Below are 27,619 nucleotides of genomic sequence, written 5' to 3'. Positions count from 1 at the left end.
CAGAGGGGACACTGAGCAGACGGGTACATACAGCGGGGGTGACATTGAGCAGACGGGTACATACAGCGGGGGTGACATTGAGCAGACGGGTACATACAGCGGGGGGTGACACTGAGCAGACGGGTACACACAGCGAGGGCGACACTGAGCAGATGGTACACACAGCGGGGGCCACACTGAGCAGACGGGTACATACAGCGGGGGTGACACTGAGGAGACGGGTACATACAGAGGGGGCGACACTGAGCAGACGGGTACATACAGAGGGGGCGACACTGAGCAGACGGGTACATACAGAGGGGGCGACACTGAGCAGACGGGTACATACAGCGGGGGTGACACTGAGGAGACGGGTACATACAGCGGGGGTGACATTGAGCAGACGGGTACATACAGAGGGGGCGACACTGAGCAGACGGGTACATACAGAGGGGGCGACATTGAGCAGACGGGTACATACAGCGAGGGGACACTGAGCAGACGGGTACATACAGAGGGGGGACACTGAGCAGACGGGTACATACAGAGGGGGCGACACTGAGCAGACGGGTACATACAGCGGGGGGACACTGAGCAGACGGGTACATACAGCGGGGGTGACACTGAGCAGACGGGTACATACAGCGGGGGGACACTGAGCAGACGGGTACATACAGCGGGGGGACACTGAGCAGACGGGTACATACAGCGGGGGTCACTGAGCAGACGGGTACATACAGAGGGGGCGACACTGAGCAGACGGGTACATACAGCGGGGGTGACACTGAGCAGACGGGTACATACAGAGGGGGCGACACTGAGCAGACGGGTACATACAGAGGGGGCCACACTGAGGAGACGGGTACATACAGAGGGGGCGACACTGAGCAGATGGGTACATACAGCGGGGGGACACTGAGCAGACGGGTACATACAGCGGGGGTGACACTGAGCAGACGGGTACATACAGCGGGGGGACACTGAGCAGACGGGTACATACAGCGGGGGGACACTGAGCAGACGGGTACATACAGCGGGGGGACACTGAGCAGACGGGTACATACAGCGGGGGGACACTGAGCAGACGGGTACATACAGAGGGGGCGACATTGAGCAGACGGGTACATACAGCGGGGGGACACTGAGCAGACGGGTACATACAGAGGGGGGACACTGAGCAGACGGGTACATACAGCGGGGGGACACTGAGCAGACGGGTACATACAGCGGGGGGACACTGAGCAGACGGGTACATACAGAGGGGGCGACACTGAGCAGACGGGTACATACAGCGGGGGTGACACTGAGCAGACGGGTACATACAGAGGGGGCGACACTGAGCAGACGGGTACATACAGAGGGGGCGACACTGAGCAGACGGGTACATACAGCGGGGGCGACACTGAGCAGACGGGTACATACAGCGGGGGCGACACTGAGCAGACGGGTACATACAGAGGGGGCGACACTGAGCAGACGGGTACATACAGAGGGGGCCACACTGAGGAGACGGGTACATACAGAGGGGGCGACACTGAGCAGACGGGTACATACAGCGGGGGTGACACTGAGCAGACGGGTACATACAGAGGGGGCGACACTGAGCAGACGGGTACATACAGAGGGGGCCACACTGAGCAGACGGGTACATACAGAGGGGGCGACACTGAGCAGACGGGTACATACAGAGGGGGCGACACTGAGCAGACGGGTACATACAGAGGGGTCCACACTGAGGAGACGGGTACATACAGAGGGGGCCACACTGAGGAGACGGGTACATACAGAGGGGTCCACACTGAGCAGACGGGTACATACAGAGGGGGCCACACTGAGGAGACGGGTACATACAGAGGGGGCCACACTGAGCAGACGGGTACATACAGAGGGGGCCACACTGAGGAGACGGGTACATACAGAGGGGGCCACACTGAGGAGACGGGTACATACAGAGGGGGCGAGTGTTATTGGAGTCGGGGCAGAGGCTGGAGGAGACACCATCGCCCTCAAAATAACTTTTCGCTCATCCAATCCGTCTTGATTCTGACATAATCATCATTAGTTGTGATTTATTTCCCTCAGTGCAGATTCCTTCGTTTCTAGCAATTTAATTACATCTCTTTCAACTGCGTTCAATTATTGAGGACATTATTGGGGATACGATGGCGCTGAGCTGATTTATGGCCATTATCGATGACCCCGGGGGCTCCGACAGGAACACACTGACTTATATTCAAAGGGCCTCACTTACCTGTGTAAATTGTATGTATGGAATTTAGAAAGTTTGGGGAAAAAATCTATTAAATTTATCGCAGAAGAAATTCCATGCAAACATTCTATCGCTGCAGGTGAACATATTTTATATATATCTACCTATTTAGATATTAGTTACATATGATTTCTAGATATTATTACATTGGTTATATATTTACTAATTATCTATGTATTTATGTGTGTTTCTATACCTACTTTTGGATATTTCAAACACTGATATTTTTAGGTACCGGCTCCTTTAAGAGGCCAAGTTAATCGAAAGCCAAGCCTGGTAACAATACGAGCGTACCGCGCAGGCGCACAACTTTCACTCGCTCTGAGATTGAGTCAGGACGCGGTAAACGATCCCAGAGCGCATCGATGTGAACGTCTCCAGCGCTAATCCGCTTTATGGCTGCAAACCGGAGTGTGTGACTGCGGGGAGACCCCGGGACCGGGCGGAGATGGGGGCGCAGCGACCGCACTGACCGGGGAACCGGAGGTAACGGGGGTGTAGTGGCTGGCGTGGGACTGTTACATGGGGCTGCTGACAGCTTGCAGCCTGCATCTACACTATGGATGCTGCACGCCGCCTCTTATTAAACGGACCGGTTGTGTCCAGCTTTATGTGACAGGAAATCACCCGGACGCCTTGTTTTTTTTTTTTTTAATTTTATTTTTTATTTTATTTTTTTTTTTTTTTTGTGCCTTTGTTATTTCCTCCAGTTTTTTTTTTATGTTTCTGTATCAGAACGTTACTAATGGTTTTTGTTTTTTTTCTTCGTTTTTTTTAAATTATTTTATTTGAAAAGAGACATGATTTCAACTCTATGTATAATAGTCAGTGCTGGTCGTTCTGTGTACGCAGCTCCTACGCAGACCTATGTGTCTCCGGGCGCTGTGGGATCTTGTAATTGTTTGCTAATACATATCTGGTGTAATGGAAGAGAGGATGACGGCAGGATTGGACTGCACAAGGTTTGCACCTGTTACCGTGGAGACACATAGATCTGCGGACGAGCTGTGCACTTGTTACCGTGGAGACACATAGATCTGCGGACGAGCTGTGTACTTGTTACCGTGGAGACACATAGATCTGCGGACGAGCTGTGCACCTGTTACCGTGGAGACACATAGATCTGCGGACGAGCTGTGCACTTGTTACCGTGGAGACCTATAGATCTGCGGACGAGCTGTGCACTTGTTACCGTGGAGACACATAGATCTGCGGACGAGCTGTGCACTTGTTACCGTGGAGACCCATAGATCTGCGGACGAGCTGTGCACTTGTTACCGTGGAGACACATAGATCTGCGGACGAGCTGCGTACTTGTTACCGTGGAGACACATAGATCTGCGGACGAGCTGTGCACTTGTTACCGTGGAGACACATAGATCTGCGGACGAGCTGTGTACTTGTTACTGTGGAGACACATAGATCTGCGGACGAGCTGTGCACTTGTTACCGTGGAGACACATAGATCTGCGGACGAGCTGTGCACTTGTTACCGTGGAGACACATAGATCTGCGGACGAGCTGTGCACTTGTTACCGTGGAGACACATAGATCTGCGGACGAGCTGTGCACTTGTTACCGTGGAGACACATAGATCTGCGGACGAGCTGTGTGCACAAAATGGAATATAGATATTCTGATTTGTTTTCTGTGTTTGGAAACCCCCCGACCTCCGCACCACCACGTCCCCTATGTGTAGTTTGTTTAATAAAAAAAAAAAAAAAACTGTTTTCTCATTGAGTCTTCCCTGCTGCTCTCTGTGTTCGTTGTTGTCTGCAGCGCTGATGTCACGTCGACAGCGCTGCAGCCAATCAGCAACTCATGCTGTCAACTCAGGCAGAACATGTGAGATCACTGACTGGCTGCAGCGCTCTTTGATGTGACGTCAGTGCTGCAGGCAATAACAGACGCTGGGAGCAGCAGCGAAGACTCAATGCTGGACCTGGGGAGGGGGGTAAAGTATACACACCCCAAAGATTGTTGTGTCCTAGAGAGCTACAATGCAGACAGTAGAGCAGAGAAATATCAGGACTGAACCGTCCGCCATTAATCATTTAGGAAAATCATCAGTTAATTGATCGGTTATCGATTAGCAATCAATATTTGTATGTCACCAGTGATGTGCCGCACAGTGGACCGGAGCGGGGGGCTGCTGGATGAACGTGTGTTACGTGGGCGAGATCTACAACGTTTCTATGTCACACATCCCAGGGAGAATATAGTAGTAATGGCGGCCAGTACCATCAATGAATGGCGGGATCTGCCACCATGCTGAGGCTCCTCTAGGGTCCGATCCATCTCTTACTCTGTGACGCTTTAACACATTAATTTATGCCACTTATGTTAAAAATCTTTACGTGCAATGATTTACCCCCAACCACCCTCACTTCTGCCACTGTTGGTGTCTTCTTCAGTCTCACTGTCGCGCCACAGTTGCCTCTACCACCCACCTTCGCTTCTTCCGCTGTCCTCACCTCGCCCACCCACCTTCGCTCCTGCTGCTGTCGTCACCTCCCTCACCCACCTTCGCTTCTTCCTCTGTCCTCACCTCCCTCACCCACCTTTGCTCCTGCCAATGCTTCCGTTTGCTTCCACTCCTGCTGTCGTCAATAGGTCATCAATATCATATTGGTGGGGGTCTGACACCTGGTAACCCCATCAATAACCAAGGTGGCTTTGATGTGCAAAGTGTCCGGAAAAAGAAAAGTGCAGCGCCATACACTGTGTAGTGGCAGTTCTCGGTACTGCAGCTCAGATCACATTCACTTCAATAGGAGCCAAGCTGCTGATATTTGTAACACAAGATATGATCTGCCTGCCGCTGCCTGTGTGCCTGCCTGTTGGTGTGCCTGCCTGCTGCTGTCTGTCGGTCTCCCTGTCTCTGCCTGCCTGTCTATGCCTGCCTGTCACTGTATGTTGGTCTGCCTGCCTGTCTCTGCCTGCCGCTGTCTGTCGGTCTGCCTGTCTTTGTCTCTACCTGCCTGTCTCTGCCTGCCACTGTCTGTCGGTCTGCCTGTCTCTGTCTCTATCTGCCTGTCTCTGTCTCTGCCTGCCGCTGTCTGTCGGTCTGCCTGTCTCTGTCTCTATCTGCCTGTCTCTGCCTGCCGCTGTCTGCCTGTCTCTGTCTCTGCCTGCCGCTGTCTGTCTGCCTGTCTCTGTCTCTACCTGCCTGTCTCTGCCTGTCTCTGCCTGCCGCTGTCTAAATCTGTATTTAGTGGAGTCACAAGGAATAGCCGGTGGTGTATGCGAGCGGCTATTAGTGCTGCCATATTGTCACGCTGGGCTTTCTATAAGCGGACGGTCTCGGAGCCGCTTGTGGTTTGGAGATTGTCTCAATCCCTGACATTCTGGGATGGGGCAGACGCTATTTACAGACGCTGCGGTTTTTGTGGCTTTTATTAGCGTGGGCCGTCAGCCCCCCGTGGGCAGTATAACCGTCCGATAAGGAGGAAACATTTGTGGTTTTAGAAAGGGAAAAAAAGTTTCCCTTTTTTTTTGCTTCCAAAAATACCATCTGTTTCTCCGACACCTTCTCATTTCCTAAAAATACACTTTCTGCTGTGGGAGGACCCTGGCCAGAACGGGAGCGTAGCGGGTGGTCCGGCACTGTCCTATCTGCAGTATCGTGTGGCCTCCCCGGGATCTGAAGGGTTAAATGGCTCAGAGATCAGTGACCGCCATGGGGTATATTTGGGCGCCTCTATGTATATCCCCGGGTTGCTGTGAGACATGAGGTCAGCTCTCCGGCCATCTGTCTTTGTGTCCCGCAGGATGACAGACAAGGGAGAAAACTGAGGACTGAGGAGGACGAAGGTGCGGGATTACTGGAATTACTGCCCCGGGGATTATCCGCTCCGCCAAGGCCGGCCTGAAGTTTTTAGATTTGAATAATCTGCAAAAAGTGGAACTTTGTGAGTGAAATGAACGTCCACTAATCAAGAAGTGAGTGGGCTGGAAATCCTGAGTGGGCTGCGACTAGTACTGCCCGTTCCAGGTTAGCAGGGGCGTCTGAGGCGTGAAGGTCGGGACAGGTGGATTTTAGGACGGCGTGAGGAGCGTTGGGTTCCCAAGTGACGGCCGATGCCGGGTCCGGCAGGGGAGACGTGAGTACATCTAATAATTCCGAATCTCAGTAACCTGGAAATTATTGGATCTTCAGAGTTTGCACCAGGAATCTGTAACAATGAAATGTTGCACAAGTTTGTAACTTTTTGCCATTTTTATCCTCACTCCTCTGTTATGAGAAGGATTTAGCCGGGAGGAGACCGAGCGCTTCTGACATTAGTAAATTAAGGCAAAAATGTGCTGCGGCCCCCAAATCTTGGAGGTTTGTCACGTTGGTGCACAGCGGTGGTCCCTCCATTAATACTTGCGCACCCCCCGGTCTCGGTGAGTCGCCCCCATAGAGAACATCTGCGATATGAAATCCATTTTTACGTTTGTCAGGATCTGAAGAACAGAATTGATATTGACGGCAGACGGCCTCGCTTACTGTAACGCTGCCCGTCTGGGTTCCGTTTTTGGGCTTTGGTTATGTTCACATGGGAAGGAGTTTTTTTTTTTTTTTACACAGGGTAAATGTCTCAGCAAATTGACAGCAGTGATATCAGCAGTAAACTGTTTTTGGAGTGTGGGAGTGAAATGGAGTATCCAGAAAAGACCCCCCGAGCAATCGTGGGGGCAATATACAAGCTCCGTACAGATGTGGCGTTTGGGATCCTGGACTCCGCTGCTGCTAACCACTGAGCCACCTTGCTGCTCGTATGTCACCATCTGACTGATAAATGTGAGTTTGGTGGATTCTCGGTGAAGCTTCCACATCTTACTACAAAGTGACAACAGTAAATGGTAACGTGCCCCCATCCATTGTGTGAGGACCATGGAAGAACGAGCTGCGGAGCTCGGTACTGGAAAACTTGGCTGATCTCCCCCAGGTCCTTACTTCAACCACAGGGGCGGACGCAGACAGAAGAAGCCCCCAAAACGCTCCTCATAATGGACCCATGTGTCTGGAACAAAAGCTGCTTGCTGCGTTGGAGGTGAAAGTGGCCCCCTTACACCTTGGGCCCCTGTGTGCCTACGCAGGTTTCACCACTGATATGTCCTCCCCTGCTAGGGCCACTGTGGGGGCTCCATCTGTGGGGGCTCCATCTGTGGGGGCTCCATCTGTGGGGGCGTCCTTATCAGCCACTGTCGATAATGTCTGCGTGTCCTCACAGTCGTGTTCTAGTGGGAAGCCTTCAAAGATCGGAGCCTGGATATATCAGATATATACCTATATGTCTGTGTGCGGCTCTGCAGGATGCGTTTCGCAGCCTCGTGTCCTATGAGCACAGCTGGACGGGATGGCGCTCTGTGTATACATATATATACCTATATGTCTGTGTGCGGCTCTGCAGGACGTGTTTCGCAGTCTCGTGTCCCATGAGCACAGCTGGACGGGATGACGCTCTGTGTATACATATATATACCTATATGTCTGTGTGCGGCTCTGCAGGACGTGTTTCGCAGTCTCGTGTCCTATGAGCACAGCTGGACGGATGACGCTCTGTGTATACATATATATACTTATATGTCTGTGTGCAGCTCTGCAGGACGTGTTTCGCAGCCTCGTGTCCTATGAGCACAGCTGGACGGGATGACGCTCTGTGTATACATATATATACTTATATGTCTGTGTGCAGCTCTGCAGGACGTGTTTCGCAGCCTCGTGTCCTATGAGCACAGCTGGACGGGACGACGCTCTGTGTATACATATATATACTTATATGTCTGTGTGCAGATCTGCAGGACGTGTTTCGCAGCCTCGTGTCCTATGAGCACAGCTGGATGGGACGACGCTCTGTATACATATATATACCTATATGTCCGTGTGCAGCTCTGCAGGACGTGTTTCGCAGCCTCGTGTCCTATGAGCACAGCTGGACGGGATGACGCTCTGTGTATACATATATATACCTATATGTCCGTGTGCAGCTCTGCAGGACGCGTTTCGCAGCCTCGTGTCCCGTGAGCATAGCTGGACGGGACGAAGCTCTGTGTATACATATATATACCTATACGTCCATGTGCGGTTCTGCAGGACACGTTTCGCAGCCTCGTGTCCCGTGAGCACAGCTGGACGGGATGACGCTCTGTGTATGCATATATATACCTATATGTCCGTGTGCAGCTCTGCAGGACGCGTTTCACAGCCTCGTGTCCCGTGAGCACAGCTGGACGGGACGACGCTCTTTGTATACATATATATACCTATACGTCCATGTGCGGTTCTGCAGGACGCGTTTCGCAGCCTCGTGTCCCGTGAGCACAGCTGGATGGGATGACGCTCTGTGTATACATATATATACCTATATGTCTGTGTGCAGCTCTGCAGGACGTGTTTCGCAGCCTCGTGTCCTATGAGCACAGCTGGACGGGATGACGCTCTGTGTATACATATATATACTTATATGTCTGTGTGCAGCTCTGCAGGACGTGTTTCGCAGCCTCGTGTCCTATGAGCACAGCTGGATGGGACGACGCTCTGTGTATACATATATATACTTATATGTCTGTGTGCAGATCTGCAGGACGTGTTTCGCAGCCTCGTGTCCTATGAGCACAGCTGGATGGGACGACGCTCTGTATACATATATATACCTATATGTCCGTGTGCAGCTCTGCAGGACGTGTTTCGCAGCCTCGTGTCCTATGAGCACAGCTGGACGGGATGACGCTCTGTGTATACATATATATACCTATATGTCCGTGTGCAGCTCTGCAGGACGCGTTTCGCAGCCTCGTGTCCCGTGAGCATAGCTGGACGGGACGAAGCTCTGTGTATACATATATATACCTATACGTCCATGTGCGGTTCTGCAGGACACGTTTCGCAGCCTCGTGTCCCGTGAGCACAGCTGGACGGGATGACGCTCTGTGTATGCATATATATACCTATATGTCCGTGTGCAGCTCTGCAGGACGCGTTTCACAGCCTCGTGTCCCGTGAGCACAGCTGGACGGGACGACGCTCTTTGTATACATATATATACCTATACGTCCATGTGCGGTTCTGCAGGACGCGTTTCGCAGCCTCGTGTCCCGTGAGCACAGCTGGATGGGATGACGCTCTGTGTATACATATATATACCTATATGTCTGTGTGCGGCTCTGCAGGACGTGTTTCGCAGCCTCGTGTCCTATGAGCACAGCTGGACGGGATGACGCTCTGTGTATACATATATATACCTATATGTCCGTGTGCAGCTCTGCAGGACGCGTTTCGCAGCCTCGTGTCCCGTGAGCATAGCTGGACGGGACGAAGCTCTGTGTATACATATATATACCTATACGTCCATGTGCGGTTCTGCAGGACGCGTTTCGCAGCCTCGTGTCCCGTGAGCACAGCTGGATGGGATGACGCTCTGTGTATACATATATATACCTATATGTCTGTGTGCGGCTCTGCAGGACGTGTTTCGCAGCCTCGTGTCCTATGAGCACAGCTGGACGGGACGACGCTCTGTGTATACATATATATACCTATATGTCTGTGTGCGGCTCTGCAGGACGTGTTTCGCAGCCTCGTGTCCTGTGAGCACAGCTGGACGGGACGGCGCTCCGTGTATCCACCGTGCAGGTGACAGCCGGCTCTTCTCCTGTAATCAGACGCTAACGACAGACTGCAGGGCAGAGTCAATATTGGCGGAGCTGTGCACACTTTTCTGGCGCTCATGTAGTTTGTTTTTGTCAGGCTGGTATCAAGTGTGCCAACGTGGGCGACTCGCAGAGCGTCGCTGCATGTTTGGGAAGCCAGTGACATGTCCGCCTGAACCGGCAGCTCCCTAGATGACATATAGCGTGCACTACTACTCTCAGCGGATGCTGTTCTGTAGGTGATTATTCGCTCCGGGGCATTTGCTGATGGCAGTCGTAGTGTTACATGTAGCTCTGTGCCTCGAGTGCCAACAAGCTGCCTCTCGATCACAGTTTAGCAAGCGTCCGTGTACCAGTGGCCTTATTCTTGTGTGTTAATCACAGGTCTGGTCGGGTATGGCAGCTCGGCTCCTATTGAAGTGAATGGGATCTGAGCTTTAATCCGAGGACGGCCGCTACAGTGTATGGCGCTGGGCTGTTTCGGCTTTGTATACTGTATTTACCATGAAACCAGCAGATTGGTGCCGGGTGTCGGCCCCCCCACTAATATGACACTGATGACCTTTTAAGTGGTTGTTTTCTGTGGGAGATCAGCGAGGAGAGTAATCACGTTTTTGTTTTGTTTTTATCTCAAAATTTTTTAGCTAATAGATGATGGTCACAGAGCGTTCCCACAACACTCCCCCATAGAAGTCAATAGATGATGGTCACAGCGCGTTCCCACAACACTCCCCCATAGAAGTCAATAGATGATGGTCACAGCGCGTTCCCACAACACTCCCCCATAGAAGTCAATAGATGATGGTCATAGCGTGCCCACAACACTCCCCCATAGAAGTCAATAGATGATGGTCACAGCGTGCCCACAACACTCCCCCCCATAGAAGTCAATAGATGATGGTCACGGAGCGTTCCCACAACACTCCCCCCATAGAAGTCGATTGGTGATGGTCACAGTGTGCCCACAACACTCCCCCCATAGAAGTCAATAGATGATGGTCACAGAGCATTCCCACAACACTCCCCCATAGAAGTCAATAGATGATGGTCACAGAGCTTGCCCACAACACTCTTCCATAGATGTCGACAGATGAGATGGTCACAGAGCGTGCCCACAACACTCCCCCCCATAGAAGTCAATAGATGATGGTCACAGCGTGCCCACAACACTCCCCCATAGAAGTCAATAGATGATGGTCACAGAGCTTGCCCACAACACTCCCCCATAGAAGTCGATAGGTGATGGTAACAGCATGCCCACAACACTCCCCCATAGAAGTCAATAGATGATGGTCACAGCGTGCCCACAACACTCCCCCATAGAAGTCAATAGATGATGGTCACAGCGTGCCCACAACACTCCCCCATAGAAGTCAATAGATGATGGTCACAGAGCTTGCCCACAACACTCCCCCATAGAAGTCGATAGGTGATGGTAACAGCATGCCCACAACACTCCCCCATAGAAGTCAATAGATGATGGTCACAGCGTGCCCACAACACTCCCCCATAGAAGTCAATAGATGATGGTCACAGCGTGCCCACAACACTCCCCCATAGAAGTCAATAGATGATGGTCACAGAGCTTGCCCACAACACTCCCCCATAGAAGTCGATAGGTGATGGTAACAGCATGCCCACAACACTCCCCCATAGAAGTCAATAGATGATGGTCACAGCGTGCCCACAACACTCCCCCATAGAAGTCAATAGATGATGGTCACAGCGTGCCCACAACACTCCCCCATAGAAGTCAATAGATGATGGTCACAGAGCTTGCCCACAACACTCCCCCCATAGAAGTCCATGGACTTTTTGCTGTATGCGAATACTGCTGTAAAGCAGATCTCTAAGTGCTGTTAGCAGCTGCTCGGAGAAGACTGCCGCCCCGATAACCCTGTGCCAAAAATAGAATAAAAATCGACATTGAGAAAATCAAACATAATTAGAAATATGTATAATTAATATATAATAAAATATTATTATAATTATAATATATTAATAATATAAAATAATTTCTTATTGTAAGGTGCTGATCTCTGGAGTCTCCGGCGGGGGGCTACTACCGGTGCCCCCGTATAGGGATTTGTGGGATTTCAGTAATTGGCCATGGGAGAAAAATGAAGATTAAGAGGATTTGCTTCCATTTCATCCAAGTTTTACCCATAGATTCGGCAAAGCCCATCATTACCGGGCACGAAGACTGATGGCCGCCGTGCACATGGGGACACACCTGCACCTCCGTGCGTCCAGTTATTAGCGGTAGCAGGGATTAGGGGGGCTCGGATGCGGAGAACTCTTGTCCTGTCGCTGGCCCCGCTCTCTAATCTCCGGCTCACGTTTAATCTCCCCCGACGTCTTGGGAAAGTTTTGTGTCCGGACTCCGGAGCTTTGATCCCCCAGGAGTCTGTAACTACATAACTGCGCTCCTGAAAACTCGCCGTTGTCATGTAGGCGCCTGGCGTTCGGGAAGGAACGTGTGCCACATCCTGGACTCTTACTGTTCTGTGCTGGGACTTGTAGTGACTCTCCGTACAGGTACATGCAAGGGCGTGCGAGCCTCATCATCTCTTTCCGCAGGTGGTGGTGGTATATAGAGCTCCCTTCATCTTTATTACGCTCCTATTTATAGATCCGCGCAGCCATTTTTGGCTTGTGACAAAATTACGAGGAGCCACCTTTTTGCCGCGGTTGCTGCCGCCATCTTGGTGATCCGATCTGGGCTTCATAGGATTAAAAAAAATAATGGCATTGGTGAAAACAAAACTCAAAAGAAATAGTGACATTATTTTTTCACCATTTCATTTTACTTCTTTTTCCCCGTTTTTCAGGATGTTGTACGGTAAAATGAATGGTGTAGCATAAAACTACACACATAAAAAAAAAATTATGAATGTGCAACAACGGAAATTGGCCTTGACAGGAAGGAGTTAAATCCATGTGCGGCGTTACTGAATATAGTGGCGCCATATAATATATAAATATGCCCCATCAGCCGCTGCCGGAGCAATGTCGCCTACTGTGGTATCTGTTGCTAGGCAACTGCCAAAACTTTGGAAACTCTCCTAGCAACCACAGCTAAAGTGGTTGATGGTTGTGCCAGTGTTCCCCTGTACGTTGTCGTCGTGTTTCTCCTAATGGCTGATATAACTGGGTGCTGACAGCGTGGAATTTGGCACATGTGCGGGGTCCCGTTGTTACGGATGGTTCAGCAAAACAGGGTGCTCCTTATTTAACCTTTCCCGCAGAATATGGCGGCTTTTTTTGTTTCCTAATTCGCAATAAAACTGGGGTCACACAATCCGCTCCGAAATCCTCCTTCAAAAAAAAACAAACAAACAAAAAAAAAACACTTCATTTACTCATCCCATAAATTTCAATAGAAAATCCTAATTTCATGACTATGAAAATTGTACATTCACACTGAAGGCATCTAAACTATGAATTAACACATGTGGAATTATATACTTAACAAAAAAGTGTGAAACAACTGAAATTATGTCCTATATTCTAGGTTCTTCAAAGTAGCCACCTTTTGCTTTGATGACTGCTTTGAATACTCTTGGCATTCTCTTGATGAGCTTCAAGAGGTAGTCACCGGGAATGGTCTTCCAACAATCTTGAAGGAGATCCCAGAGATGCTTAGCACTTGTTGGCCCTTTTGCCTTCACTCTGCGGTCCAGCTCACCCCAAACCATCTTGATTGGTCTGGTGACTGTGGAGGCCAGGTCATCTGGCGTAGCCCCCATCACTCTCCTTCTTGGTCAAATAGCCCTTACACAGCCTGGAGGTGTTTGGGGTCATTGTTCTTTTGAAAAATAAATGATGGTCCAACTAAACGCAAACCGGATGGAATAGCATGCCGCTGCAAGATGCTGTGGTAGCCATGCTGGTTCAGTATGCCTTCAGTTTTGAATAAATCCCCAACAGTGTCACCAGCAAAGCCCCCCACACCATCACACCTCCTCCTCCATGCTTCACGGTGGGAACCAGGCATGTAGAGTCCATCCGTTCACCTTTTCTGCGTTGCACAAAGACACGGTGGTTGGAACCAAATATCTCACATTTGGACTCATCAGACCAAAGCACAGATTTCCACTGGTCTAATGTCCATTCCTTGTGTTCTTTAGCCCAAACAAGTCTCTTCTCTTGTTGCCTGTCCTTAGCAGTGGTTTCCTAGCAGCTATTTTACCATGAAGGCCTGCTGCACAAAGTCTCCTCTTAACAGTTGTTGTAGAGATGTGTCTGCTGCTAGAACTCTGTGTGGCATTGACCTGGTCTCTAATCTGAGCTGCTGTTAACCTGCGATTTCTGAGGCTGGTGACTCGGATAAACTTATCCTCAGAAGCAGAGGTGACTCTTGGTCTTCCTTTCCTGGGGCGGTCCTCATGTGAGCCAGTTTCTTTGTAGCGCTTGATGGTTTTTGCCACTGCACTTGGGGACACTTTCAAAGTTTTCCCAATTTTTCGGACTGACTGACCTTCATTTCCTAAAGTAATGATGGCCACTCGTTTTTCTTTACTTAGCTGCTTTTTTATTGCCATAATACAAATTCTAACACTCTATTCAGTAGGACTATCAGCTGTGTATCCACCAGACTTCTGCACAACACAACTGATGGTCCCAACCCCATTTATAAGGCAAGAAATCCCACTTATTAAACCTGACAGGGCACACCTGTGAAGTGAAGACCATTCCCAGTGACTACCTCTTGAAACTCATCAAGAGAATGCCAAGAGTGTGCAAAGCAGTCATCAAAGCAAAAGGTGGCATCATTTATTTTTCAACAGGACAATGACCCCAAACACACCTCCAGGCTGTGTAAGGGCTATTTGACCAAGAAGGAGAGTGATGGGGTGCTACGCCAGATGACCTGGCCTCCACAGTCACCAGACATGAACCCAATCCAGATGGTTTGGGGTGAGCTGGACCGCAGAGTGAAGGCAAAAGGGCCAACAAGTGCTAAGCATCTCTGGGATCTCCTTCAAGATTGTTGGAAGACCATTCCCGGTGACTACCTCTTGAAGCTCATCAAGAGAATTCCAAGAGTGTGCAAAGCAGCCATCAAAGCAAAAGGTGGCTACTGTGAAGAACCTAGAATATAAGACATAATTTCAGTCGTTTCACACTTTTTTGTTAAGTATATAATTCCACATGTGTTAATTCATAGCTTTGATGCCTTCAGTGTGAATGTACAATTTTCATCGTCATGAAAATACAGAAAAATCTTTAAATGAGAAGGTGTCCAAACTTTGGTCTCTACTGTGTAATATATATATATATAGATAATTATACATGTACTACATCATAATTGTCTAAGGATCATTTCTGTCTGTCTGTCACGGATATTCATTGGTCGCGGCCTCTGTCTGTCATGGAATCCAAGTCGCTGATTGGTCGTGGTAAAACGCAATATGGCCGCTCTTTCCTCCCCGCAGTCAGTGCCCGCTCCATACTCCCCTCCAGTCATCCAGTCATCGCTCACACAGGGTTAATGCCAGCGTTACCGGAGCGCGGTGTAACGCACTCCGGTTTTGCAGCTATTAACCCTGTGTGACCAACTTTTTACTATTGATGCTGCGTATGCAGCATCAATAGTAAAGCGATCTAATGTTAAAAATAATAATAATAATAAAAAAAGTTTATTCTCACCCTCCGACGTGGCGCTGTCCTCGGCAGTGCAAGCGGCAGGTTCCGGTTCCAAAGATGCTATGGGATAAGGACCTGCCATGACGTCACGGTCATGTGACCGCGACGTCATCACAGGTCCTGCGCTCATACCAACCCTGGGACCGGAAGCTGCCGTGTGCACCACACACAGGCGCCAGGACTACAAGGGGCCTTTGGAGGGTGAGTATATGTTTATTTTTTATTTTTTAACCTGTTACATAAGTGGCTGGGCAATATACTACATGACTGGGCAATATACTACGTGGCTGAGCAATATACTACGTGGCTGGGCAATATACTACGTGACTGGGCAATATACTACGTGGCTCGGCAATATACTATGTGACTGGGCAATATACTACGTGACTGGGCAATATACTACGTGACTGGGCAATATACTACGTGACTGAGCAATATACTACGTGACTGAGCAATATACTACGTGGCTGGGCAATATACTACGTGGCTGGGCAATATACTACGTGGCTGGGCAATATACTACGTGGCTGGGCAATATACTACGTGACTGGGCAATATACTACGTGGCTGGGCAATATACTACGTGGCTGGGCAATATACTACGTGGCTGGGCAATATACTACGTGGCTGGGCAATATTCTACGTGGCTGGGCAATATACTACGTGGACTGTGCAATATACTACGTGGCTGGGCAATATACTACGTGGCTGGGCAATATACTACGTGACTGGGCAATATACTACGTGACTGGGCAATATACTACGTGGCTGGGCAATATACTACGTGGCTGGCAATATACTACGTGGCTGGGCAATATACTACGTGGCTGGCAATATACTACGTGACTGAGCAATATACTACGTGGCTGGGCAATATACTACGTGGCTGGGCAATATACTACGTGGCTGAGCAATATACTACGTGGCTGGGCAATATACTACGTGGCTGGGCAATATACTACGTGGCTGGGCAATATACTACGTGGCTGGGCAATATACTACGTGGCTGGGCAATATACTACGTGTCTGAGCAATATACTACGTGGCTGGGCAATATACTACGTGGCTGGCCAATATACTACGTGGCTGGCCAATATACTACGTGGCTGGCAAATATACTACGTGACTGGGCAATATACTACGTGGACATGCATATTCTAGAATACCCGATGCGTCAGAATCGGGCCACCATCTAGTATATGTGTGTATATACTGTATATATATTGGGAATTGCAATGTGAATTCCTCATAGAAATGCATCTGAAGTGTTTTTTTATGAGCAGTTCTGAGTGTTTCTGCTAAAGAAAAATCTTCTGGAAAACAAAACTGTGTGACTGTTATTATAAGGCAAATTACTGAGATTTCTCATTCACGCAATGTGTTATTTTTCCTTGTGTTGTGGGAGGGGGGGAGGAACCAAAACAAACAAAATAAAAAACCAATAATCCCCGGCTCATCAGTTCTTTCATCTGCGCTTTTTTACAGCAGTTTTTGCACATTAAACTCAAAATAACCGGGCACAAAAATAAAAGCCTCAGAACCCTCAGCACCGCCTGTATATTCCCGCTGCGGTCGTCCTCGGGCTTTAGCCTGTGTGTTTTTCGTGTCTGTGTGTGATGTGGCCGGTCGTGGATTTTCACACCGCAGCGGTTCTTATTTTCAGCTCTTGTCCCTCCTCATCCGACGCCGTGCGTGTCTGTCAGGCTTCCTTGCTGTCGCACAGGTCCATAGTCCATGATTCCAGCACAATATGTGGCCCTCGCTGCTTCCTGGAAGTGCCGGGTCACACATTAGTGCTCGGGAGTTTCCCACCTGCATTTTGGACGAGACTTTATGTATTTTTCATTTATTAAACCTTGTAAAGTAGATGTAGGCCTCAATTATTAAAAATGACTATAATGGGAAACTACATGTTGCCCATAGCAACCAATCACAGCACAGCTTTCATTGTTTAACATGTTCTGGTAAAATGAAAGTTGCGCTCTGATTGGATGCTGTAACCTTTCCCTGTTTATGACAGAAGGAAGCCATGTTTCTCTCATTATGTCTAACATGGCCGACGCCTGAGTGACAGATGCGATCGGTGCGAGCTTCGATCTCGACATTTGAGCTTATTAATCATAACAGCGGCGTTCAAAACATTTCAATATGTCGTCCATCAGTTCTGAGAGCCATCGCCTCCCCACGATCTTAGTTCTGATGTATGTGTAGTAATAATAATATTAGCAAATGCCTCCAATTATAAATAGGGTACTGTTCTTCTGATAATCTGTCACTTACCCCATGTGCAGGGTATTGCAGTAGCTTAGGTATCCATGGTTAGGACCATTAGCAACTAACTGTCACTGTGTGAGAGGTCGTAACCATGGATACCTAATCTACTGCAATGCTGCACCAGGTATAATATACAAGAAAACCAGCGTATAGGACTAGTACAAAGAAATATTAACTCAAAAATAGCATATTAAATAGGAGGACCAGAGTTATTAATATAAAAAATAATTTATTGAACACACAAAATAAAAATAAAAAATACAAAGAAAACGAAATTTCATATATAATATATAAGCATGGAAAGATGTACTAGATAGTGTGATCCCTATAGTGCACAAAAACGCCGTGGGGTCGTAAACCTGAACTGCAAACGGTAATGATGCACCATATAAAAGTACAATGACTGGCCTGAATATAAATGAGTATAAGCACTTATACTGACAGGTACGGTAAGAAAGTTCCTCCACTACTCTGTTAAATAACTCCAGCCGTGCACCAAAACCTCAAGATCGTCAAGAGCACTTATTGCCACATGGCAGCAAGTATATATGGTTAAAGGCTAATTACCCATAGTCTGTGTGATGCAGTCCAGGACACGACCTCACTCCCCGACGCGCGTTTCGCGAGAATAGATCTCGCTTCCTCAAGGGGAAGCCCCCCCTTGAGGAAGCGAGATCTATTCTCGCGAAACGCGCGTCGGGGAGTGAGGTCGTGTCCTGGACTGCATCACACAGACTATGGGTAATTAGCCTTTAACCATATATACTTGCTGCCATGTGGCAATAAGTGCTCTTGACGATCTTGAGGTTTTGGTGCACGGCTGGAGTTATTTAACAGAGTAGTGGAGGAACTTTCTTACCGTACCTGTCAGTATAAGTGCTTATACTCATTTATATTCAGGCCAGTCATTGTACTTTTAGGCCGCCGTCACACATGCGAGTTTTACGGACGTAAGAGCGCAGAATCTACGTCCGTAAAACTCGCAAAAAATACGGCACAATTATTCTCTATGCCCCTGCTCCTATTTGCCGTATTTTACTGATCAGTATTATACGGCTTTCTACGGCCGTACAAAATCGCAGCATGCTGCGTTTGTCACCGTACTGCGCAAGAAATACGCCAATGAAAGTCTATGGAAGCGTGAAAAATACGGATTACACACGGACAAGCAGTGTGACTTGCGAGAAATACGCAGCGCTGTTAGAGAGAAAAGCCGGTAATTCAGTGCGGTGTACAGTAAAATCACACTGACAGCTTACAGTAGAATAGGTAGAATAAATGTGTACACATAGAATAGGTATATATATATATATATATATATGTCAGTGAGACACATATATGTATATATATTAATATTTATTCCAGCGCTAGACAGCTTGAAAGCCGGTAATTCAATTACCGGCTTTTTCCTTCTCCTTCCTAAAACCCGACATGATTTGAGACATGGTTTACATACAGTAAACCATGTCTTCTCTCCATTTTTTTTGCAGATTCCACACTACTAATGTCAGTAGTGTGTATCTGCAAAATTTGGCCGTTCTAGCTCTTAAAATAAAGGGTTAAATGGCGGAAAAAATTGGCGTGGGCTCCCGCGCAATTTTCTCCGCCAGAGTAGTAAAGCCAGTGACTGAGGGCAGATATTAATAGCCTGGAGAGGGTCCACGGTTATTGGCCCCCCCCCCTGGCTAAAAATATCTGCCCCCAGCCACCCCAGAAAAGGCACATCTGGAAGATGCGCCTATTCTGGCACTTGGCCACTCTCTTCCCATTCCCGTGTAGCGGTGGGATATGGGGTAATGAAGGGTTAATGCCACCTTGCTATTGTAAGGTGACATTAAGCCTAATTAATAATGGAGAGGCGTCAATTATGACACCTATCCATTATTAATCCAATTGTAGTGAAGGGTTAAATAAAACACAAACACATTATTTAAAATTATTTTAATGAAATAAAAACAATGGTTGTTGCAGTATTTTATTCAACGCCCAATCCAGTCACTGAAGACCCTCATTCTGTGAGTAAAAAAACATAATAAACCAACAATATACTTACCCTCCGCAGATCTGTAACGTCCAACGATGTAAATCCTTCTGAAGGGGTTAAAACATTTTGCAGCAAGGAGCTGTGCTAATGCAGGCTGCTCCTCGCTGCAAAACCCCAGGGAATGAGGCTAAAAATAGATCAATGATCTATATTTAGCTTTATTTGCGGTGAGGCGCCCTCTGCTGGCTGTTCATAGATCGTGGGAAATTACCTAGAAAGCCAGGGAGCTTTCTAGGTAATTTCCCACGATCTATGAACAGCCAGCAGAGGGCGCCTCACCGCAAATGAAGCTAAATATAGATCATTGATCTATTTTTAGCCTCATTCCCTGGGGTTTTGCAGCGAGGAGTAGCATTGCATTAGCACAGCTCCTTGCTGCAAAATGTTTTAACCCCTTCAGAAGGATTTACATCGTTGGACGTTACAGATCTGCGGAGGGTAAGTATATTGTTGGTTTATTATGTTTTTTTACTCACAGAACGAGGGTCTTCAGTGATTGGATTGGGCGTTGAATAAAATACTGCAACAACCATTGTTTTTATTTCATTAAAATAATTTTAAATAATGTGTTTGTGTTTTATTTAACCCTTCACTACAATTGGATTAATAATGGATAGGTGTCATAATTGACGCCTCTCCATTATTAATTAGGCTTAATGTCACCTTACAATAGCAAGGTGGCATTAACCCTTCATTACCCCATATCCCACCGCTACACGGGAATGGGAAGAGAGTGGCCAAGTGCCAGAATAGGCGCATCTTCCAGATGTGCCTTTTCTGGGGTGGCTGGGGGCAGATATTTTTAGCCAGGGGGGGGCCAATAACCGTGGACCCTCTCCAGGCTATTAATATCTGCCCTCAGTCACTGGCTTTACTACTCTGGCGGAGAAAATTGCGCGGGAGCCCACGCCAATTTTTTCCGCCATTTAACCCTTTATTTTAAGAGCTAGAACGGCCAAATTTTGCAGATACACACTACTGACATTAGTAGTGTGGAATCTGCAAAAAAAATGGAGAGAAGACATGGTTTACTGTATGTAAACCATGTCTCAAATCATGTCGGGTTTTAGGAAGGAGAAGGAAAAAGCCGGTAATTGAATTACCGGCTTTCAAGCTGTCTAGCGCTGGAATAAATATTAATATATATACATATATGTGTCTCACTGACATATATATATATATATACCTATTCTATGTGTACACATTTATTCTACCTATTCTACTGTAAGCTGTCAGTGTGATTTTACTGTACACCGCACTGAATTACCGGCTTTTCTCTCTAATATATGTGTCTACTGACATATATATATATATATATATATATATATATATATATATATATATATATATATATATAGACAGTATATATATATTTTCTTTTCTTTTTGGGACACATGGATCACTTCTATAGCGGTATGTTGGTTTTGCTAGCCTGCGAGAAAACCACGCAGTACGGATGCCATACGGATTACATACGGAGGATGCCATGCGCAAAAAACGCTGACACACCCTGCCTACGGAGGAGCTACGGACCACTATTTTCGGGACTTTTCAGCGTATTACGGCCGTAATATACGGACCGTATTGTTTTACGCTGTGTGTGACGCCGGCCTTATATGGTGCATCATTACCGTTTGCAGTTCAGGTTTACGACCCCACGGCGTTTTTGTGCACTATAGGGATCACACTATCTAGTACATCTTTCCATGCTTATATATCATATATGAAATTTCGTTTTCTTTGTATTTTTTATTTTTATTTTGTGTGTTCAATAAATTATTTTTTATATTAATAACTCTGGTCCTCCTATTTAAAATGCTGCACCAGGGGTGGGTGAGAGAGTCAATCAGAAGAACTATACTACATTTTTAATTGGAGCTATTTGAAAATATTATTATTATTACACCTACGACATATTGGGATAGGATCTTGGAGCTGGAAATACCTCCTTAAGGATGACACAATTACGTCCGGCACTTTTTTTTTTTTTTTCCTCTTTTATTTAGCATTTACAGTTTGTGACTCTTCTCTCTACCTTATGTCTCCGGCCAACTTATCCTCCCGGCATCACTGAAAATTCACTTAGTGGATGGAAGGATCAGATTTCCTTTTGCCTTAAGGCAGAGATTCGCTTTCTAATGAGTAAATAACCTGCGCTTCTGTCCGCGCCGTCGAGAGACAAGGCGGAGGCGAGGCGTCCCCATCATACCAATGTTATCCTGCCCTCTCCCTAAATTTAGCAGGATCCCCTCCAGCCTTGGCTGCGATTCCAGCGCTTACGTGATGGTGCTCCGTGTATAATTATCCTGACCTCACCCTGCTCTGATGCGATCCCTGTAATGGACTGTTGGCACATACCCACCCCCGGTACCGGTGATGGTGGACCCATGCCCACGCCCTGTACCAGTGATGGTGGACACATACCCACACCCGGTACCAGTAATGGTGGACCCATGCCCACGCCCTGTACCAGTGATGGTGGACACATACCCACACCCGGTACCGGTGATGGTGGACACATACCCACACCCGGTACCGGTGATGGCAGACACATACCCACCCCCAGTACCGGTGATGGTGGACACATACCCACGCCTGGTACCGGTGATGGTGGACACATACCCACCCCCAGTACCGGTGATGGTGGACACATACCCACCCCCAGTACCAGTGATGGTGGACACATACCCACACCCGGTGACGGTGGACACATACCCACCCCCAGTGCCGGTGATGGTGGACACATACACACCCCCAGTGCCGGTGATGGTGGACACATAACACCCATTCCCGGTAGCGGTGATGGTGGACACATACCCACCCCCAGTACCGGTGATGGTGGACACATACCCACGCCTGGTACCGGTGATGGTGGACACATACCCACCCCCAGTACCAGTGATGGTGGACACATAACACATACCCACCCCCAGTACCGGTGATGGTGGACACATACCCACGCCTGGTACCGGTGATGGTGGACACATACCCACCCCCAGTACCGGTGATGGTGGACACATACACACCCCCAGTGCCGGTGATGGTGGACACATACCCACCCCCAGTGCCGGTGATGGTGGACACATACACACCCCCAGTGCCGGTGATGGTGGAGACATAACACCCATTCCCGGTAGCGGTGATGGTGGACACATACACACCCCCAGTGCCGGTGATGGTGGAGACATAACACCCATTCCCGGTAGCGGTGATGGTGGACACATACCCACCCCCAGTACCGGTGATGGTGGACACATAACACATACCCACCCCCAGTACCGGTGATGGTGGACACATACCCACGCCTGGTACCGGTGATGGTGGACACATGCGTCTATTTGTGGCCAGGTCTTAGTTTCACCATTTAACAATTGCTTACCGTTTTGTGTCTCCAGCTGCGACACAGACCTATGTGTCTCCATAGTTTTGAGCTGTAGGTCTGTCACCTGCTTGCTATCACCCCGCTGACTTACTACCATTAATCCCCAACTTCTTCCTTTACATAAATTTGATTTGTCAGCAGGAAGTAGGGGAAGAAAATGACAGGAATTTGCCTTTGGATCCGACTACATGAGGTTTGTTTGTAGTCTGTTACCATAGAGATGAAGTGGGGGGCAAATTTTTTAATGAGGCATATTTGCAAACATGGTTCCTCTCTTGTTGTTTTTGCCTTTCCTCCACGAATGTGCCATCTGCAGCAGATTTGGGTTGTGTACCTATCTAGCTTTGGTCTAGAGATAACACGCCTGGGCAGTGGACAACCCCTTTAAATATCACTTGCTCAGTCCAGAAATCTTGTGAAATTGACCTGCGTGTAAGCAGCCGCTGCAAGGAAGGACAATGGTGTCCGTTGTAGGACTGGTGGAGGCCAAAGTGATGAGTGTGAGCTTACCAGCATTGTGTGTCCTGGGACGAGCGCTAAGAATCGCTCTGAGAAGCTCATTACACAAGAGCCGCCCTCACACCGGAGACCCCCAGCAGGCTGGACCCCTCAGTTTCTATTCTTTTTATATCGTGTAGTGTTTTTTTACATCAGGTGGATGAACGACTCGGACTTTTGTATTTTTTTTTTTTTGTCTGTTTAGATAACTTTCTTTTTTATTTGGACAAAAATTGTACAAAAGAGACAAATTCAGACCGGCACAAAAAATGTTTCTGTGGATTGCACAATTTAAATTTGGGCATGTTTTGAGTAAAAAAACAAATAATTTATGGCGTGCAGGAGAACCTATGATACCTATATATTATTAAGTGCCGCAAAATCGAGTGCTCAAGATATTTGCTAAAGTAAAGTGGACAACCCCTTTAAGTATTTATTTGTCATGTTACTCTGGTTTCTTTGGGCAACAGTGCCAACCAATCACAGTGCAACTTTCCTTTTACCTCAGAGCAAGTTAGAAAATAAAATGTGATCTTCGATTGGTTGATGTGTACTTTCTGCCCTTACAACCAATCAGAGCGCGGATCTCATTTTTCTCCAGCAGTGGACAAACTGAAAGCTGAATGCAGATTGGTTGCTATAAGCATCAGAGAGTCCTTTTCCCTCAGTTTTGATTTGAGGTCCAAGATGGCGGCCGGCCTCCCTCCCTTGTGTGTAGGAAACGCGTGGGCCTGTAATAGGACCACTGGGGTCACAAGTCCGTCCAGGACATTTCTTCCTCCTGCATCTTCCCCATCACCTGTGAGTGATATTATTGAGAAGTGGATGGAACCGCAGCAACTCGGCTACAAAGGAAAGACCCCGTAATGTTACAGAGCGGGGGGCCGAGTATGGAGGACAGAAAAGTCACCATCCATAACTGTGGAGTCCAGACCTCCTCTGGTGTCAGCACAAACTCTGCGCCCCCGCCGGGAGCTTCATGGCGGAGCAGCTGCACACAGCCGTACATCACCAAGCACAATGTTGAGCGTCGGATGGAGTGGTGTGAAGCCGCCACCACTGGACTCAGGAGGAGACGTGTTCTGTGCAGTGACGGATCGCACTTCTCTATCTGCGTCTGATGGAGGAGGCTGGGTTTAGTGATTCCAGGACGACGTTCCCCCCTGACTGCATTGTGCCCCCTGTACTGATGGTGGAGGAGGATAATGCTATGGGCTGTTATCAGGAGGCGGCCTCGGACCCTCAGCTCCAGTGATGATAAGTTTTAATCTTCAGCACAAGATATTGTGGACAATTGTAGCTTCAACTTTGTGGGAGCAGTTTGGGGAAGACCCTTATCTGCCCACCATGACTGTGCCCGGTGCACAACCTCCATACAGACATGGAGGGGACATGAGCGGCCGCACAGAGCCCGGACCCCAAGCTATAATGGAGAATGTAAGCCCGGACCCCCAACATCAGGGTCTGACCCCACAATTGGGCAATACTTCCCACAGACGCCTCCTTAATCCTGTAGAAATCCTTCCCAGAAGAGCGGAGCCGTTATATCTGCAGAGGAGCGACTCCATATTAATGTCTATGGATGTAGGATGGGGGGAGGTCAGAGAAGCCCCCGCCGGAGAATATGGAGGGGGCACGTACTATTCTCCATATTAATGTCTATGGATGTAGGATGGGGGGAGGTCAGAGAAGCCCCCGGAGGAGATAATGGAGGGGGCACGTACTATTCTCCATATTAATGTCTATGGATGTAGGATGGGGGGAGGTCAGAGAAGCCCCCGGAGGAGATAATGGAGGGGGCACGTACTATTCTCCATATTAATGTCTATGGATGTAGGATGGGGGGAGGTCAGAGAAGCCCCCGGAGGAGATAATGGAGGGGGCACATACTATTCTCCATATACGAGTTCATGAATGATCTGCCTGTACAATAATTGCACTTGTCGGGTTCTCCACAGAGCCACATTCTTCCTGACCCTCCCCGCCGAGGCTTATGGAGATCAGTCATGGAGACGTCGTCCCCCCAGTCCTCCAGACCAGTAACCTGTATGGATGTTATTACCACTCGCCGGTTTCTTTTTTTTGTTCACTTTTGACACCCAGACCTGCAGGTAATGGGCACATTCCAGGTTTCCCTCTTGTAGCATCGCTCCTCAGGGCTCCTCTCGGGGATCTTGCTGCTTCTTGTCCCAGCAGAGTCCTCCAGGATGTGTGCGGAGAAATATGTGGCGGGATCTGTCCTCACATGTACGTGACACATTCCTCCATGTGCGCCAGAGCCGCCTCCTCGAAATATGATGGTAGCAATTATAAATCCAATAGTCCATCCAGAGAAGCTGCATTGTCGGGAGCAAAACCACATGAGCATTGCCATAGGGACTGCGGGGATGATGGACAGGGGCACCTCCGGGGCGGGGGGTACATACAAGTCTGTGGCGTGTCACGTTCCCCCCGCGTTCCGTGGCGTGCACTCATACTAATCTGCTGTGTCCACCAAGTGTTAGTCTTCCCCCTTATCCATCCATCCATCCATCCACAGCCAAACAGACTTTATTGAGAGCATTGGGAGCGATAGTTGTGCTCCATGCAGCCTGTTATGCATCTTTCCCTACCAAAAAAAAAGAAAGCTGTGAATCTGCTACTGGATGTAATAGATTCTCAATTTCTTCAGAATTGACCACTAGGTGGCGACGTTCTCTTTTTTTTTAATTTTATTTTAATTTTTTTATGTTATATTTTATGTTTTTTATATTTTTTATGTTATATTGGTCTAGTGTTTCATTTTACTTTTTTTTTTTTTTAATACACTTTGTAACTATTCCACAGGAGCACGTTTCACATTTTATCGCCACAGACTGTGTTTTCCCATTACATGTGATAAACTGTTCTTTCTCAAACTCGACCACCAGGTGGCGCTGTCTTTTATTTTTTCTTTTACCTGTAAAAAAAAAAAAAAAAAAAAATTGTAATAATGAAAAATAATCTAAAAGAATATAAAATTCTAAATGAAAATTAATGATTATTTCCTTCTTTTTTTTTTTTTTTTGCAATTTGAATATTTCCACATTTTCTCCCCTTTGATAAATAACAATAATTTCTTCTGCGTCCAGGTGTATATTTACTTTATGCTACATTTAGGCTGCGGACGGGAGGTTCCGTTTTTTTGTGGCCGCGCTTTCTATAGTTTGTCGTAGCCGCGGTTATTTCTGGTTCCTCTATCGTCTGATAATACTGAATATCTGCCATTGCAGGGAGGTGATTACTGGGGGAGGTCAGGCTGAGGGGGAAGGGGCTTGGGCAGGTATGGGAGGGGCCGCACTTTCCTTCTTTTCTGCTTCTTTTTGCTTTTGAGGCCAGAGACTTAATCTGTCCCTCCCTCTCCCCACAGCAAGGAGACAGAAGAAAAGTGCAAGGAATCCCTGGGATTGTGACATCGTCCTCGGCTGCTCCTGAGAAGGTGAGTGCTCCGCGGCACAAGATCACGGACAGGACATTATTTTTCGTGCATACAGCTTTAAGATTTTTTTTTTAAGTCTACCATAATTTATGCATCAACTTCTTGACGTTTTCCAACTCTGCTTGCTGTCAGTGAATTGAAACATTCTTTAAAAAAAAAAACTTTACTGAGTTGTGTTTCTCACAGCTGAGGGTTTGCTTCAATTGTATCTGGACAATCCTCTGGAGCACGACAAACTCGTCTCCTGTCCTGATAGTTTGCTACAATGTATCAGTGCAGGTATAATAATTGAGCTGTATCGTCACTGTAGCAAAACCTCAGCTGTAAGAAGTAGAAAGTTATGTTCCAATGGTGACGCCTGGCAAAAAGGATCCTGAACGCACTCTCCAGCAGGTCTGTATCCGGCTCGTGTACTTTCTTCGTCCGTCG

General features: G+C 47.9%; 1 protein-coding gene across 3 annotated transcripts in view; it reads left to right on the top strand.

Annotated features, from left to right (window-relative positions):
* The first annotated feature begins 2,577 nt into the window (after positions 1-2,577).
* LARGE2 (LARGE xylosyl- and glucuronyltransferase 2) overlaps positions 2,578-27,619 on the top strand; it is a 71,949-nt gene continuing 46,907 nt past the window's right edge. The window contains exons 1-3 of one of the 3 annotated variants that reach the window (XM_069740051.1): positions 2,604-2,734; positions 6,019-6,351; positions 27,122-27,190. The gene's annotated coding sequence lies outside the window, so the exon portion shown is untranslated. Of the gene's footprint in view, positions 2,735-6,018; positions 6,352-27,121; positions 27,191-27,619 lie in introns of all 3 variants that reach the window. The other 2 variants (XM_069740052.1, XM_069740050.1) reach the window with 2 other exon arrangements.

This window comes from Ranitomeya imitator, chromosome 9, assembly GCF_032444005.1.
Source record: "Ranitomeya imitator isolate aRanImi1 chromosome 9, aRanImi1.pri, whole genome shotgun sequence".
Lineage (NCBI taxonomy): Eukaryota > Metazoa > Chordata > Amphibia > Anura > Dendrobatidae > Ranitomeya > Ranitomeya imitator.
The sequence above is the reverse complement of the archived record's forward strand: the minus strand, read 5'-3'. Positions and strand labels throughout refer to the sequence as shown.